The sequence below is a fragment of the Anomaloglossus baeobatrachus genome, chromosome 5 (genome assembly GCF_048569485.1).
Source record: "Anomaloglossus baeobatrachus isolate aAnoBae1 chromosome 5, aAnoBae1.hap1, whole genome shotgun sequence".
Lineage (NCBI taxonomy): Eukaryota > Metazoa > Chordata > Amphibia > Anura > Aromobatidae > Anomaloglossus > Anomaloglossus baeobatrachus.
The window spans coordinates 146448111-146464114 of NC_134357.1; the positions used below are offsets into that span (position 1 = coordinate 146448111).

Below are 16004 nucleotides of genomic sequence, written 5' to 3' on the forward strand. Positions count from 1 at the left end.
AAATCTGATAACAAATATGCTTTAAATGGAATCCGTCACCAGGTTTTTACTCCCCCATCTGAGAGCAGGATAATGTAGAAACAGAGACCCGATGGGTCCCTTACTTTGCTGGTAGTTGCAGTTTTGATTTAAAAATGTTTTAGTCTTCTGCAGATTTAGCATTTCTCTGACTTCTGAGCTCTGTATAACTCCTCCACCAATGCTGATTGGCAGCTTTGTGTGTGTGTACTATGCATAGGTATATAGCTGCCAATCAGTGGTGGAGGCGGGGTTATATAGAGCTCATGGATGACTACAAGGCAGCAGCCCAACTAGTCCTCTAATGATAATTATCACAGTTTTATCATCAGGAGATTATCAGAACCATGGCATGCAGTCTAGTAAGTGAAGCATTGTTGGATTTAGAGTCTCTGCCTCTACATTATCCTGTGCTCAGATAAAATAGCAAAAACCTGATGACAGATTCCCTTTAAATCCTTATGTTGAGCTCAGCAACAACCAAAGCACCTCATTATTTTTTTTTCCTAGCATAAAAATCAACTGGAAATCAGAGCCCACTTGATAATGGGCAGAAGAGTAACCACTAGCTTTTATTCTGGCCCATAAGGTCTTGTTGTAAGTCACTTTACCATTTGATTTCTTCAGTGGCAATGCATCTTGGAAATAGATGCAATCAATATATCTAGGTAATTTATAAAACAAGACTATCCAATAAAAATATAAACAAATAACATTCCATAACTTATGCAATTAAGTATGGCTTTCACATGACAGGACCCCAAGAGGCCTGAAACAAAATGGTTTGCAGCATGTGACAGTGATCTATATCGATATATTGCTTAAAAACATAAACAATAGAGAAAAAAGCATTCAAAGTTCATCAACATAGCTGATCAACCTTATTTTACAGGCAAGCAGCTACAAAACAAGCCAAAAGTGTCAGTTATCCCAAATTTTTGCTTACACCTGTTACTCTACAAATAGTGAATTTTGGGTGTTGGGGGCAAGTCATGGAAATGACAATAAAGCCCAGATTAGGTAACGCGCACACAAACAGTACAGTTTTCAGAAAAGTATCATCTGATTAACGTATCATCCAAATTATAACACGAGCGACCAATCAGATGCTGCGTAGAGTTATATTATAGGCAAGCATGCACTATTTCTGCACTAGTTGCTATATATGAGACATAGTTTTTTGCTGCCTTGCTGACGTGAGTAGTTTCAATTGTAAGAGTGTGTGAGCCGTAATATCTGCACCATAAATTTCTTAACGATTAAATGGAATTAAAATTTACATACCTTTTACGAGAGCTGTAATTTCACTCTTCTATGCTTGACATGGGAAAAATGCACCTGAAATTGCAAGAAAAAAAAGAGAGGTCACCAGAGCCCATACAGCTGCAAGTCTCAAATTCAATGTTTCTGCCAAACAGCAAGTTCCTATACAGAGTAAAGCAAAACCATTCAGCATAAAAATAGTCACTGGGCTGACGTTGAAACCATACTTCCTGCCTTATCAGTAGAGCTCGCTGCCGTCGCTTTCCTCTTATGAATATGATGCAAACTCTATTGGCCACTCAATATTAATGATTTCTAAAAGCTTTGTGTGTGTTTGCAGCTTCATGACAGTCAACTTATTTTTTGAAGCAAGATTATTATTTATGATGCACTTTACTGTTAGGATGGTGTTTACCTAAATTACTAATGTAACGCCAGATCGAAAGAACTACACTTGGTTCCTGTAATGCACTGAGTCCAGGGAGATGACTCTATTACATAAAGATTATACATTCCTAGATCACATGCAGTAGTGGAAGGTGTGTACAGTCACTGACTGACATTGCTGGAATACCTCAGCTTTAAAGCCAGCAGAATGGGCTACTTACATGCTGGTGCTTGGGAACACCATCATACTGTATAAGTACAAAAATGTATTAGCAAAGATGCTGAGTTCTAGGACCTCCAACTATTAGGAGAACAAAGCCTGATGGCCAAAAGTCCCCATACATAGGCCTAACCTGCCGATTTAAGTCTACAAACTAATGTGTATCAATGTCATGGGGTAGGTTATGACAGGACAGGAGCCCCTAGGCTGGCCCTCAGACTCGAGACTCTGCACTGTCCCTTATCTCGGAGGTAGGCATGATGGTAGCCAAGTCTGAGCCCCCAGCGTGACCCTGACTCCTGTCCATGCCCTGATCTTTCTCCCCCTCTCTCCTACTCTTGGGGCAGGCCGGAAATCACAATACCCCACAAAATGACACGAACAAGGTAGAATGGAAACTTGTACACACCGCACTCAAAACACACAGGAGAGGCAATATGTGTATAGAGGAACAACGAAAAAGGGGGAAAAAATGCACAACAGGGGAATGTTCACACCACTCAATATGGCAACACAGATCTCCGTAAGCAGGATAATCACCAAGACTGGGATCACTGAAGCTATCATCGGTGCATACTGGAAGGAGGCCATGCCTTTAATAGGAAATAGGCAGCTGCACGTGGCCATTACCAACCTGAGCTCTTAGTTCCTGCTCTCCAGTCTGCAGGAATTAACTACTGCAGAGCTGATGAGCAGTGAACCTGAACCAGTCGATGCATGGCTCTAGCTGAACAGGCTCAGATTGCTTGTCAGACTCTGTGGTGTGAACAAAGTCTGACGACGCCATGCTACCATGTGCATACAGAGCCGAACATTGCATGACAATCGAGTCCTCCTGACTCTTCCCCGACAGATGATGTTGGAAAGGCAGAGTATCAGGCATGATGAATTTAAACCTTAATCCATTTAGCCATTGACCAACAATACTGTCAGCAGTTTTCTTATAATGAACACACAAGCAGGAGAGATAGCTGTAACAAGAATCATCATTTGGCCAACAAATATCTAATGCACATGGCCACCCTAATCCTCATTGGCTTCTCTATCTAAAGTGAGTGCACAAATTTCGGGTAATTTGTATTTTTGATGATTATTATTTTTAGTTATGAACAACTACAGTGATGTCGGTCAATCCATAAGTTTATTAAACCTGAATATTTAAGTAAAAGTGAGGTTTCTTGGTAAAATATTTATGTATGCAGAATTATTGGGCAACTATTAGTGTCGGAATTATTATACAACTAAATGAGAATCGTAAATGTTCCATCTCAATTGTTATTTTCATCGATTAAAGTGAGAATAATAACCAAACTACTCAAATGTACAAAACACATTACTGACATTTCAAAACAACATCAGTGACCAATATAGCCGCCTTTCTTTTCATTAACAGTCATCCATAGAGTCTGTTAGTTCCTTAATCTGTTGATGTTCAACTTTTTGGAAAGCACCAACCACAGCCTCCCAGACACTGTTTAGAGAAACGACTGTTTTCCATCACCGTAAATCTTCTGTTTATGAAGAGCCCACAAGTCCTCATTAGGGTATACTTCATGTTATTATTTGTTCATCTTTAAGGGCTCTATTGGCAGCGAAGCAGTAAAGAATTCAATGCATGTGATGGAGCATTGTCCTACATAAAAATTATGGTTTTTTTTAAAGATACAGACTTTTTTCTGTTTAATACTACTTGAAGCAAGTATCTTCTAAAATCTGGCAATAGGTTTGGGAGTTGATTTTTGAGTCCTTCTTCAACCCCCAAAAATCCAGATACCTTATATTTAATAAAACCAGCCCATATCAGTAACCTATCTCCTCATTGCTGGTGTCTGAATTGAAGTGGAGGTCAGTGTCCATTACTGATCCAGCCATGGGCCCATCTATCTTGTCTGCCAAGAGTCAATCTCATCTCATCAGTCCATAAAATCTTTGAAAAGTCTGTATTCAGATTTTTTTGGGTCCCAGATTTTTTTGGGTCCCAGTCTTAACGTTTCAACTTCTGTGCATCATTCAGTGCTGGTCAGGTTTCAGCTTCCTTACTTTGGTCATGTCTATGAACAATGAACACATTGTACTTCTCGGCCCTCCAGGGAGGATGCCGTTCTGGAATATTATAGCACTGCAGGATGATGGGTTCCTGGTCACTTCATGTTTGATTCGTCTTGACTTTACGGCAGGTAATGCACGTCAACATTATTTTTATGACCCTGTTGACTATTTGCAGCAAACCTTTTGATGGATCAATGATCATGCCCCAATAGATTAGCAATTTCAAAGAGCAGCATCCTTCAATAAAACATAACAATTTCTGACTTTTCAGAGTTAGTTACATCTCTTTTTGGCCCATTTTATCTAAAGAAAACAAGCTGCCTAGTAATTTTACACACCTTGATAAAGGGTGTTGATATTCTTAAAGGGATATTCCCATCCCAACATCCTATCCCAACATGTAGCAGGTATAATAATGATAATATTCGCAAATACCGCCAAGAAGAAATGTATAGTTTTCCTGGTTCACTATGTCTCTTACCTCATGTGCAGGGCATTGCAGGACCTTAGGTATCCTAGGTTATGACCACTATCAACTAAGTATCACTATATGCGTGGTGGTAACTATGTATACCTAAGGTCCTGCAATGCCCCACACATGAGGAAAGTGACATAGTGAATCAGGAGAACTGTACTACATTTCTAACTGGCATTTGCTAATATTATTATTATTTCACTTACTACATATTGAGATAGGATCTTGGAGATAAGAATACCCCTTTAAGCCACATTGTCCTTCATTACACAAATACATATCACCTGATATGTTTCATCATATACAATTTTCAAGTTTATACAGCTTGGAGTTGGAAAATCTGCAAAAAAAAAATCCGATTTGGACAAAATAATCACGTGCCTAATAATTCTCCACACAGTGTATTTGCATCACCCTTTTAAAGGAGTTTGCCAACTAGGAACACTAGCCACTGGATTTTCTAGAACACTTTCAGCTATGACTTTATGTCTATTATATGGGTGCCATTGTTGCATCCCAGCAATGTCACCCTTAAGGCCCCGTCACAGTAAGCAACATCGCTAGCAACATCGCTGCTAACGAACAACTTTTGTGACATTGCTAGCGATGTTGCTGTGTGTGACATCCAGCAACAACCTGGCCCCTGCTGTGAGGTCATTGGTTGTTGCTGAATGTCCTGGGCCATTTTTTAGTTGTTGCTGTCCCGCTGTGAAGCACAGATCGCTGTGTGTGACAGCGAGACAGCAACAACTAAATGTGCAGGCAGCAGGAGCCGGCTTCTGCGGAGGCTGGTAACCATAGTAAACATCGGGTAACCAAGAAGCCCTGTCCTTGGTTACCCGATATTTACCTTTGTTACCAGCCTCCGCCGCTCTCACTGTCAGTGCCGGCTCCTGCTCTGTGCACATGTAGCTGCAGGACACATCGGGTTAATTAACCCGATGTGTGCTGTAGCTAGGAGAGTAGGGAGCCAGCGCTAAGCATTGTGCACTGCTCCCTGCTCTGTGCACATTTAGCTGCAGTACACATCGGGTAATTAACCCGATGTGTGCTGTAACTAGGAGAGCAGGGAGCCAGCGCTCAGTGTGCGCTGCTCCCTGCTCTCTGCACGTGTAGCTGCGTGCGCTGGTAACCAAGGTAAATATCGGGTTGGTTACCCGATATGTACCTTAGTTACCAAGCGCAGCATCTTCCACGCGGAGCTGGGGGCTGGTCACTGGTTGCTGGTGAGCTCACCAGCAACTCGTGTAGCGACGCTCCAGTGATCCCTGCCAGTTCAGGTTGCTGGTGGGATCACTGGAGCGTCGCAGTGTGACATCTCACCAGCAACCTCCTAGCAACTTACCAGCGATCCCTATCGTTGTGGGGATCGCTGGTAAGTTGTTTAGTGTGACTGGACCTTTAGTGGTTTGTATCCAACATACTGCATGTATTGATATCATTAGCAGAAGTTGGTGTCGTCATCATCATCACATACATGAACAGAAATTTTTAACTGTTCTTTATCTTATCTTTGCATCACGCTTAATCAGCTCTATACAATGTGTTCATGTTTATGGTGTTACATAAACAAAAGTGATGTAAATGCCTTTTTTATCTGACCCTAATGATGCTATCATACGGTGTTTTTCGTAAACCATAACAGACACTTCCTCAAACAGATACTCAGTGAACAGTTCTCCATCTTGCTGTAGAAAACATTAGCTGGTGTTCACGCCTGATTTTTTATACAAACAGCTCAAAACTGCTCAAAACTAAAAAAAAGACTAAAAAGGATACATCATAACTTTATCCCTCCTCTACTGCTCCTCTTCCAGCATTGCCCGAGTCCTCTCCTGATCTCTATGCCTCTTGTGTTGGACAGGCGGGTATGTAATCACTTTAGACAATCACTGGCATCATTGGTTTCCATCGTCTAGCGTACTATGCTTTTACACCAGTTCATTTGGCAGATATTGCCATCACTATTCTACCATACATGGATGGAAACTTTTAATTGTTGTTTCTCAACTTTGCCAAATGCCTAATCAACGTTATATCATTTGTTCAGTTATATGGTGATACATGTAGAAAAGTTGTGAAACCTTCTCTTCTCTTTTACCTAAACCTTAAGATACGGTCATATTTTTCAGAAGCCACAACTTCCTAAGATACTAAAATGAGTTCTTGATGTTGCAGTAGAAACATTAGACATTCTGAACCATCAGCTAATCTAAAACACTAGGCAAAAAGTCCAATGTCTAGTGAAACAGTGTATAAAAGTAATAAAACCTCAACAGTAAAACTTAGTCACATTATTAATATTCTACTTGAAATGAAGGGCAAGCATCAACTTCATGCAAACAATCTAAGGAAGTGTTACATGATATTTCCATGCATTTGACTGCAGTACAATTGGGGTTTGTTGCGGACTGGGGTGCCAAGCGTCCACCAGTAACAATGACTCTGGGGGCCCACTATTCAGCTACATGCAAGTATAACATTACCCTAATTAATAAGCATATATAATAAACGGAGTAATTTGTTACATGAATGATTAGACGTTACTTCTGTTTGTAAATAGTAAATGAAATGTGTTGTGCCAAAAACTAACTAAGGGTTGTTTTGTCCTGACTGTTTAACAATCCTTAGTGAAATTTTCTTAGTTTTACTGGAGATTTCTGCATATATATCATAGTTCGAGTTACATCTGGGCTACTATATATTTTAAAGTATAGGGAATCATTTGTGTTTTCAATTATCACATTGTAATGCCCACACTGGAGTCCACGCATTTTTCTGCCCCTCTCCTCTGGCGGGGACATCGGGCCCCTCACCCGTCTTGCTCTCCTGTGGTGGCCGCTCCATTCCAGTTCCATGCTGCTGTCTCCCGGAGGCTGCGTAGTCACAGCAGGCTTCCTGGTTCTGTCATAGGGACTCGCGTGCGGCCACACCTCCTTTCTTAAAGGGCCAGTGTAACTTTAACCCGGAAGTACCTTTCAGATCAGCTGAGGGCCTGCAGCTATTTAAAGTACTTTCTCCCATCAGAAAGTGCCTGGGTAACGTGTCTAATACTTTGCTAGTTCTCAGCTTTCCTAGCACTTTGCTGCTGCTTTTGTATTGTGCTAGTTCCACTGCTGAAATCTGTTTATATTTCAGTGTACTGCTGCTGTTGTTCCTAACCTGCCGCTGCTGCTGTGAGCCCCCAACCACGATACCCGCTGCCTTGAAGAATCATCACCAGCTGCTGCTACCGTATCCATCCATCTCGGTTGAACTCTCAACACCTATTGCTGCTCTATACCAGAGACTATCGCTTCTGTAGCCCTGGGGCCAGCCATTGCAGCACCAGTTTTCCCGAGTGATACCCAGTCTCACACCTGCAGCATAACACCCTCACCATCAAGGGCTCTGGAGAAAACGAGGTGTGGTTCCATAGCTAAGCCCCTCTGTGCTAAGGCCCAGTGGGTTCACTAAAATCCCTGCTCGCCTGGCGAGCTAAAGACACATTTGGTGTATGAAACATTTATTGAAACATGTAGGCTTTGTGGTTTGTAATTATTTACATATATTGACATTTTATAAATATGTTGTCTAATGACATTTTTACTATTATGACAATGATCCTTTTTCATTTGTACATATATTTGAGCCTTTTCATGGATCTTTGTGGACAATGATACATTTTATGTAATCTTTCAGTGTATAGTGGTGTGAAAAACTGTTGACTCCTTCCTGATTTATTATTCTTTTGCATGTTTGTCACCCTCAAATGTTTGCAGGTCACAAAACAAATTTAAATATCAGACAAAGATAGCATAAGTAAACACAAAATGAAGTTTATAAATTAAGGTCTTTATTATTAAGGACAAAAGAAATCTAAACCTACAGCGCTCTGTGTGAAAAAGTGATTGCCACCGCCTTAAAACTTAAATTAACTGTGGTTTATAACATCTTTGGGAAGCTGAGTTCAATTTCCCTAGCCACACCAAGGCCTGATTACTGTCATACAAGTCCTCAATCAAGAAATTACTTAAATAGGACCTGCCTGACAAAGTGAAGACGACCAAAAGATTCTCAAAAGCTAGACATCATGCTGCAATCCAAAGAAATTCAGGAAGAAATGAGAATCAAAGTTATTGAGATCTGGAAAAGGTTATATAGCCATTTCTATAGATTTGGGACTACAGCAAACCACAGTGAAAGCCATTATCCACAAATGGCGAAAACATGGAACAGTGGTGAACCTTCTCAGGAGTGGCTGGCCGACAAAAATTACCCCAACAGTGCAGTGACGACTCATCACGACAAAACAAACGTTGAACATTTTGGAAGGTGCATGTCCAAGTACATCTGGCATAAAAGTAACACAGCATTTCAGAAAAGGAACATTATGCCAACAGTAAAATGTGATGGTGGTAGTGTGAGGGTCTGAGGCTGTTTAGTTGCTTCAGGACCTGGAAGACTTGTTGTGGTAAATGAAATCATAAATTCTGCTGCCTACCAAAAAATCCTGAAGGAGACTGTCCGGTCATCTATGCATGACCTTAAACTGAAGCGTACTTGTCTTATGCAGCAGGACAATGATCTAAAACACACCATCAAGTCCACCTCTGAATGGATTAAGAAAAACAAAATTAAGACTTTGGAGTGGCCTACTCAAAGTCCTGACCTTAATCCGATTGAGATGGTCTGGCATGACCTTAAAAAGGTGGTTCATGCTTGGAAACTCTCCAATGTGGCTGAACAACAACTCTGCAAAGATCAGTGGGCCAAAATTCCTCAAGAGCATTGTAAAAAACTCATTGCCAGTTATCACAAACGCTTGATTGCATTTGTTCCTGCTAAAGGTACCGTCACACATACCGTTTTGGTGACACAGTAGCGATCCCTTTAGCGATCTCGTTATGTGTGACATCTATCAGCGATCAGGCCCCTGCTGTGAGATCTCTAGTCGTTGCAGAATGGTCCAGGCCATTTTCTTCAAAGGCGATGTCCTGCTGAGCAGGGCACATCGCTGTGTTTGACACTGTGTGACAGGGTCACAGTGACTGCTGAGATCGTTATACAGGTCGCTACTGCGACCTGTATTGTTCCTGCATCGTTGGTAAGGTCTGACTGTTTGACATCTCACCAGCGACCTCAAAGCGACTTACCACATAGTTTTCGGGATCGCTGGTAAGTCATTGTGTGTGACTGGGCCTTATGGTGGTGTCACACACAGCGACAACGACGTCGCTGCTACGTCACCATTTTCTGTGACATTGCAGCGACGTCCTGTCGCTGTCGCTGTGTGTGACATCCAGCAACGAGCTGGCCCCTGCTGTAAGGTCGCCGCTCGTTGCTGAATGTCCAGCTTCATTTTTTGGTTGTCGCTCTCCCGCTGTGACGCACAGATTGCTGTGTGTGACAGCGAGAGAGCAACGAAATGAAGCGAGCAGGGAGCAGGAGCCGGCATCTGGCAGCTGCGGTAAGCTGTAACCAAGGTAAACATCGGGTAACCAAGGTGGTTACCCGATATTTACCTTCGTTACCAGCCTCCGCCGCTCTCACGCTGCCAGCGCCGGCTCCTGCTCTCTGCACATGCAGCTGCAGTACACATCGGGTAATTAACCTGATGTGTACTGTAGCTAGGAGAGCAGGGAGCCAGCGCTCAGTGTGCGCAGCTCCCTGCTCTCTGCACATATTGCAGTACAGCGACGCGTGTCGTTATGATCGCTGCTTCGGCTGCTGTGTTTGACAGCTAAGCAGCAATCATAACAGCGACTTACAAGGTCGCTGCTACGTCACAGAAAATGGTGACGTAACAGCGACGTCGTTGTCGCTGTCGTTTAGTGTGACCCCAGCTTTAAGAGTGTCCCAATCATTTAATAGGTTTAAGGGGCAATCACGTTTTCACACAGGGCCCTGCAGGTTTGGATTTCTTTTTCCTTTAATAATAAAGACCTTTGTTTATACCTTAATTTTGTGTTTACTTGTGTTATCTTTGTCTATTATTTAAATCTGTTTGGTGATCTGAAACATTTAAGTGTAACAAACATGCAAAAGAATTGTAAAATAGGAAGGGGGCAAACACTTTTTACACCACTGTATATTGGAATGCTGTGTCATTATTTACATTTTTATATTATTTTATATCAAAATCTTTAGTAGATTAATGAATAATACAGCTAGTTTATAAATAGAATGAATTATTGACTATATTTCCAGAGGACAATTCAATTTATTTTTACATAGTTTGTTTTCATTGTAAATTCAGGTTCTGATTCATATATAGAAAATGTCTTTTTGTCATGGGTGAACACATAATTATGTAAATTAGTAGAGTGGTTCCCTCACAAAGTTATCTGCCACTATTTATTTTATTGGTTCAAGTTGCATTGGTTTTATTTCAGGAAGGCTTATGACAAGCCGAAACGCGTTATCATTGACGCATGTTCCTGTATATGGAATTGATAGAATAAATCCTTTTTCATGAAATTAAAGTGCCAGTCTATTTTTCATTATTTGACTTTTCGATTATGAATTAGGTACTTTAGGACAAGCTTAGAAGCATTTTGTACAAAGGAATAATGTGTGCTGGTATTAGGATCCAAATGGCATTTGCTGTATTTTCCTCAGAGGTTATCCCTCTGTGTCCGGCAGTGAACTATGATTTGTACTTTATATACATCATTTATGAGTAATAATTGATGAAGTTGCATCAGAAATGCAATATTATAACATAATATTTGTGTAAAATCAACTTTTACGTGAAAAGAAATGAATGAGCTATTCAGTGAGCCAGGTACATTATTTCTACAACTGCTGTTATTAGGATGGTGTTGTTGCTGTGCTCCATTATTTTTTATGACCCGCCTAATGTTTTTTTAGGTTCAAACTAACTTTAAGATTATTTACTTATCCTCACGACTGAACGTAAAATACTAAATGAGCCATTGTTTATAAGCTAAGGGTAATTAAGTTAGGGCTCCAACTGAAAAGATATTTATGAATGACCTTTTACTTTAAATCTGCCTTACATTAATATTTGTGCCCTCTTTTTCTTTCTCTCTACAATTTTTGCTTTATTATACCCACGTTGCGCTGCTCATATATTTTCATGGCTAGAGAGCATTTGATATATAGTTGCAATCATCCTGAATAACTTATACACCGGCCAATTCACATTTAATAGCTAATATATAGCTGAATGCTACATTATTTATAAAGCATTATCGGAGCCAAATACACTTTGCATACATAAGTAGTTTTAATAGGAAAAGGCATTACTTAATATCTATTGGCCAAACTAAAGATATAATACAGTGGAGTGCATACCCAGATGGCTGATGGCCTAAAGATTCTTCAGCCAATCGTTTGGCCAGCAACCATCTCAGCTGGCTCTTCCATAGGCCCCCCTCACACGTCCATTTAAAAAAAGGCACATGTTGCATGGTCCATTTTGCCCATTCATGTGGCCATCCATATCTATGTGTGTGTCATCTGTGTGCTATCCGTGTCACATCTGTGTGACACATACCAGAAAAAAACGCATGACACTGAAATTATTTTTTTTTTATGTGTTAAAAATACGGAAAGATTGACAGATAGATAACTTGTAAAGCTATTTAGCCAAATAAATAAATAATTAAATTAAAAACCTACTTGGGGTTTCCCACCATTTTTGGGCTGCAGCCCTCAGCATTCTGATTTACCTTGGCTGGTTATCAAGAATAGAGGGGATGTCACACCGTTTTTTTTTAAATTATTTATTTAAATATTTTTTATTTATATGACGTGGGGTCCCCCCTATTTTTGATAACCAGCCAAGGTAAAGCAGACTGTTGGGGGCTGGTATTATTAGGATGGGAAGGCCCATGGTTATTGGGCACTTAATGCCCAAAAAAGCCTGCAACCTCCACAGAAGTGGTGCATCCTTAACTGCGCCAATTATGGCACTTTGCTTGGCTCTTCCCGATTCCCTGATGTGCTGGAAATCAGGCTAATGATTTGTGGGGTTCATGGGGTTGATGTCAGCTATAAATTATCAGCTGGCATCAATCCCAGGAGTTAGTAATGGAGAGGCATCTATCATACTCCCTATTACGAACCCAGTAAATTTAAAGAGAAAACAGTTGATTCAGGAAACCATAAATGCCAACATGATCCCCTTCCTTTGGAAAATGGGCCTCAAGGCAGTATTCCACCATGATAATGACCCCAAACACACATCCAACACGACCACTGCCTTGCTAAAGAAAGGGTAAAAGGGTAAAAGGAGCTGGATTGGCTAAGCATGTCTCTAGACCTAAACCCTATTGAGCATTTGTAGGGCATCATGAAAGGGAAGGTGGAGGAGTGTAAGGTCTCTAACATCCAACAGCTCCGTGATGTTGTCATGGAGGAGTGAAGAGTATTGCAGTAGCTCCTGTAAAGTGCTAATGAACTCCATGCCTAAGAAAGGTAAAGCAGTGCTGGAAATAATGGCCACACAAAATACTGACACTTTGGGCATATTTTGGGGATTTTACTTAAGGGTGTACTCACTTTTTCCCAACGGTTTTGGGAAAATTAATTGCAGTTGTGTTATTTAGAGGGTACACCAAATTTACACTGTTATACACGCTGTACACTGATTACTTCACATTGTATTAAAGTGTAATTTTACAAAAATGTGAGGGGTGTACTCACTTTTGCAATATACTATATATCTGCCTCCATTCTACTCTCTCCCTCCTTTTCTGATTTTTTTGCATTGTTGTTTATTGTTCACTGGCATGTTGACTGTTGGAGAGATACAGCTACCTCATACAGCAGCATGTGGTCAGACTAGCAGAGTGACGATGTTGCTGGCCTAAACTATTATTCAATTAGAAGCACCTGCCCTAGTGCTATCAGGAAGGCAGAATTAGTGCGCTACCAAAGGCACAAGATGGAAAACACCCTGTCAGAATTTGAACAGTCACAATGCACAATTTTGTATACTTTATTAAATTTAAAGGGGTTTACAATAACAGGGGAGGGGGTAATTGAAGTATTTAAAATGCATTGTTAAAAATATTGTTGAAAGAACAAAGAAGGGGAAGAGGAAGGGAAAAAAAGGTAGGCTAAAAGTGGATGGGTGAAGGGGTATTGGAGGGGAGGTGGGAAAGTAGGAGTTAGGAAATATAAAGGGGGAGGAGAAAGGGAGGGAGGAAGACGTTGAGGCAATTTGTTAAGTTTCAAAGTCAAGCAAGATTATAAACTCTTATATTCATTTAGCACAGTAAACAAACACATTCGGCAATAACATATTACATTTATATTATTTAGAGAATGTCAAGGAACTAAGTCAAACACTGCACAATTTTGAAAAGGGTCACAAAAAAAAAGCTAAGTGAAAGAGCAGAAAAAGTCCAGCTCACCACCGTGTCCATTCACCCTCTGTATGGAGTCTCGGATCCAGCCCCGCCATGGCTCCAAATCAATAAAGATAGTTTGAGAATCCAGTTCAAAACATACGAGGTTCTTTTTTTAATTGTTTACATAAAGTGCATATCAAGAACAAACATCAACGCGTTTCAAGTGCAAACAGCATTTTTAGTAATGATCAGAGTGCTGTTTGCACTTGAAACGTGTTGATGCTTGCTGTTAATATGCACTTTATATAAAAATGAAATAAAGGAACCTCGTATATTTTGAGGTGGATTCTCAAACTAACTTAAAAAAAAAACAACTAATTGTTTGCTGAAACTGAATTTAGTAAATTAATATACAGTACATTCTAAATCATAGTGTTCAAAGCATTTGTTGTTTAGAAAGTATCAAGATAGTGAAAAGCCAGATAACAAAGCAACTGTATTATCTGTAGATGCAATGCAATATTGATGGAGAAATACAGTATGTGGCCATGTTTGGTTAACGTCATTATTGCAGTCTTATAAGGCAGTTAAATAGCAGTGAGTCAGTCCGGCCACGTGTGTCTGCGTAGCTGTTTCACAGCACAAACATTTAGCTAGTCACAACTGAAGCTTGACATTAACACCCCATTAAATGTGAATTGAAGAGAATTCACACTTTTTATTATTGTTTTACTCCCAAAAAACAGCCAACAGACTCTTACACGATCACTTATAGATCCTTTCCATTTTCCTTTTTGTAGTGTATGAAACCTAACATCTATCTGTTCTACATTTACAATGCCGTTAACTGCAACCTACTGGCTCTTGTAGCTTTTATAGGCTCGGAGAGTCTTGCCGCTGCTTCTGATGACTGGCATTATCTGCCATGCTGTTGACGTGATGTCAGTGCACCAATCAGAGAGTTCTGTGGTTTGGAGAGAGGGGCGTTACAACAAAGACGGGGCACCCTACTCAGACACAATGAGATCACTGATTTGACTGTTGATGTCAGCACCGCAGCTAATTCCAGACACGTCTTGCCGAGGATTGATGAAAAAATGCAGTAGAAGACTAGCGTTCACCATACATACAGCATCAGTCATCATTCAGATTTAATATTTGTATTTCTATGTAGGGTATTAGGCTTTAAGACACCCTGATGCTCTGATACCACTTATCTCTGATGAAGTAGAAAAACTGGCTTAGTATTTTTCCCGACAACTGTATAAGGAATATGTGGCAGAATCCATTAAATATAAATGATCTTTGACAAAATTAGAGGGATTTTTAGAGAAAAATGTTACATCTATTGGCAGCTTACCAAAAGTCAAACAAAAAATACAGCAGCACTATGTAAGCGCTAAGATGTATGCAAACATTACATTTATGGCATTTCGACTGCATTACTGCTAAAATATAGTTATAAAAAGGAGGGTACTTAGCGCATAAATTGGTCAATTCATGAGAGTGCACCAGCCTTAAACCGTACCATTCGTTGATGGGACCTTAATCTAATATTTATCAAACATGCTTTTCCCATGCTAAAAGCGTAAAAATAGAATAAAGTGTGAACATGATCAAGCTTGGTTTGCGTTCATCTTACCACTTACAAAGTGCTGCTGTATTCTTTTGTGTATTATGCAGTCATAGCATCTTGCACCTGTTCACACTTTCTTTATGATCAGAGTTGCTTGTCAGCTTTGGGGTGGTGACTGCCTCCATATTTGTTTGATCACTAGTGTTGAGCAGACCCAAACTGTAAAAATCCGGATCCGCGCAGTTTCAGCGTCCGATCCGGGTCTCACCCGGACTCGGTAATCCGGCTGCACGATCCGGATTTGTTTTCTCTCTCTCTCTCTCTCTCCCACTCCCACTCCTCATTGACATATATGGGGCCGAACGCCGGATTGGATCCGGACTTCTTTTTCAACCCACTGGGTAGCCGCCGGACCCGGATTTTTCCCTATCCGCTCAACTCTACTGAGCACTCATCTTCCCATCAACCTAAGGCTGTTAGGCTGGATCCTATCTACCTTTTAAATTTGCGGGCTTGTAGCCAGAGAGAGGTATGTTTAATAAATATTAGGTTAGGGTCTCATCAAAAAAAGATCATCTTGCCATGGCTGGTGGGCTCTCATAAATTCATACACTATGTACCTTCATTTTTATACAGTAAGTATATTCTATATAGCAGTAATTTCATATATTCAAGGTTTGCATACATCTTAGTGCTTACAGTGTGCTGCTGTAT

General features: G+C 40.5%; 1 protein-coding gene across 3 annotated transcripts in view; it reads right to left on the reverse strand.

Annotated features, from left to right (window-relative positions):
* The window catches only part of CHST3 (carbohydrate sulfotransferase 3), a 206093-nt gene that overhangs the window by 80958 nt on the left and 109131 nt on the right, over positions 1-16004 (reverse strand). For 2 of the 3 annotated variants that reach the window (XM_075348963.1, XM_075348965.1), the window contains one exon: positions 1303-1356. The gene's annotated coding sequence lies outside the window, so the exon portion shown is untranslated. Of the gene's footprint in view, positions 1-1302; positions 1357-1508; positions 1569-16004 lie in introns of those variants that run through there. The other variant, XM_075348964.1, reaches the window with a different exon arrangement.